This window comes from Mandrillus leucophaeus, unplaced genomic scaffold, assembly GCF_000951045.1.
Source record: "Mandrillus leucophaeus isolate KB7577 unplaced genomic scaffold, Mleu.le_1.0 Scaffold1351, whole genome shotgun sequence".
Classification (NCBI taxonomy): Eukaryota; Metazoa; Chordata; class Mammalia; order Primates; family Cercopithecidae; genus Mandrillus; species Mandrillus leucophaeus.
The window spans coordinates 98391-100834 of NW_012101312.1; the positions used below are offsets into that span (position 1 = coordinate 98391).

General features: G+C 48.4%; 1 pseudogene; it reads right to left on the bottom strand.

The window, feature by feature from the left end:
- Window positions 1-1663, bottom strand: part of LOC105534460 — an 85640-nt pseudogene extending 83977 nt beyond the window's left edge.
- Window positions 1664-2444: the final 781 nt, after the last annotated feature.

The window sequence follows — 2444 nt, forward strand, 5'->3', positions numbered from 1 at the left end:
TGGGGGCCCGAGTCATAGTTTAACTTCTCCTTCAATGCAACTATGCTCCCTTTTTTCACTTATGTTAAAAAGCAAAACATTATACTCATAAACTCTCAGGGACTGAACTAAGGGTGCCCAATCTGGGACCACATTCTTTGATTCCTTCATTCAATGATTATTTTATTTTATAATAAATAAGAGCGAGATACAGTCTCGCTCTGTCACCAGGCTGGAGTGCAATGGCACAATCTTGGCTCACTGCAACCTCCACCTCCCAGATTCAAGTGATTCTCTGGCGTCAGCCTCCAGAGTAGCTGGGATTACAGGCACACTCCACCACACCCAGCTAATTTTCTTGTATTTTTACTAGAGACGGGTCACCATGTTGGCCAGGATGGTCTCGATCTCCCGATCTCATGATCTGCCTGCTTCAGCCTCCCAAAGTGCTGGGATTACAGGCGTGAGCCACTGCGCCCAGCCCATTCAATGATTACTTGTTAAGCATCAACAAATACAACCTATTAAGCATCAACAAATACAATGATGACTACTCTCTTAGGGAGACTACGTCCCATAGAAGTAAACAGATAATAAATAAATATACTATGAATATAAACACATACACACAGTTTCCTGGAGATGTTCAGTCAGCAATTAGATTAAGCAACTCACTTGTCTCTGTAGAGACTTGTCTCTGTAGAGACAAGTGAGGGGCTAAAAATACAGATTTGAGGAAAAATGCAAAGGAGAGAGTACATTCCCTCATGTAAAATTGTTTCTACTGCTGAGGTTTCCTGCTCATGGGGTATCTGCAATTTTGGCACGAGGTACACGTGCATTTTCAGGTCTATCCATTATTTACTGTGGTAATATTGCAGATCGGCAGATTACTGCAGAATCCAGTGGACTGAAACCATAAGCATTCACATCAGGTCTCTGAGGGTCAGTGATTTGGCTTGGCTCTGCTGGGTGGTCCTTCTGCTCCAGTCTGTTCCCCGGTTCTTTATTGACTCCTTGGTGCAGACGCTGTAGTGGGTGCCCCAGAGGATTCTAAGGTGAATAGGCCAGCTCCCTGTTTCTGGTGAATAGGCCAGCTCCCTGTGTCTGAGGTTTCAGTCCTATAGGAGCAGATGTTTCCAGCATTAATTTTGCTGTGAGACAGAGGCTGAAGTTGGGGATTTAGGGGGAAGAGTAAGGAGCCCATGTTCCCCTGGGGCCATTAGAAGAGGAGGCTCTGAGTGTGGATAGGAGGGGGCCTATACTAGGGAAATGGGAAGTTATGTTCCGTATGGACTAGTAATCACATTAGCTAACAGTTATGCCATATGCACCTACAGTATAGCATTCACTGCTCCAAGCACTTTACATGTATGAATGCCAAGCTTTATAACCCTGTGGAGTTAGCACTATTATCTCCATTTTACAGATAAGCAAGTTGAGGCTCAGAGAGGTTAAAATACTTGCCCAAGGTCACAAAGGTCAGGTATACACTGGGGCTTCTGGGATTTGAGCGAGCAGTCTGGTTCCAGAGCCTGGACCCTTGACCTGACCACGGTTGCCACTTGAGAAACTTCCCTGCCACTGGGGGAGTGCTGAGTGCAGAGAAGACATTTCATACGGGAAGTGACATTTCAGTTACATCTTCTGGCAATGAGGCTCCCCAACAGTAAGGGGTCCTCATGGCGGAGGATCACCCAACCACAGCCCTTTCCAGTGTCCACTGTCAACACAGCAGCTGTCTCCTTGCTGGGAGAACACCCTATCTCCCACTGCCTGCTTCCCATGCTGGGCCTAGGCTTCTCCCTCCTGGGACACCTCCAACTACACTTGCCTCCACCTCTCTTTAGGAACCTGGGGTGATTCCCAAGAGAAGGCCCTGGGCTCCTTAACTATCCCAATTCTAACCTGCAGACACCATGGATATACTTATTACTCAAAGGATGCTTGAATAAAGGTTTGATCTGCAAGAAGGACCTAGACCACTGAGCCCCAAGCTGACATTCCCCCAGTGTTCCCTACTTACAGCCCCAGGAAACGAGTCTGGGAAAGGAAGGAGAGGCTGGGGACTCTTGTGTTGTGGGTAGGGGGACTTCACATGCCCTGACATGCCCCCTCCACCTCTTTGTGCAATCAAAGCCTGCCTCCCACTCCATTCCCGACCCCCAGCTCTCTCTGCTCTGTTCCTAGTGTCCGCCTGGCTGGCCCATTCTGCCTTCCCTGGTCTTGCCTGCTCAGTCTCCTTCCTTTGATCCCAGACTCCTGCAGTGGGCATCACAACAGCCTCCTTTGAAGGGGCAGTTCCTCAGTGGCCTCACTGTTTACTTCTGAGTGTCCTCAGACTCACTACTGTGTCACTATAGAGCACCAGGGCCCAGTGAGGACTGAGATGGGAACAGATCCTTTTTCCTATAAGCTCCTGGGAAACAGAACAGTCAGGGGCTTCTAAGGAGCTGCACAGAGGG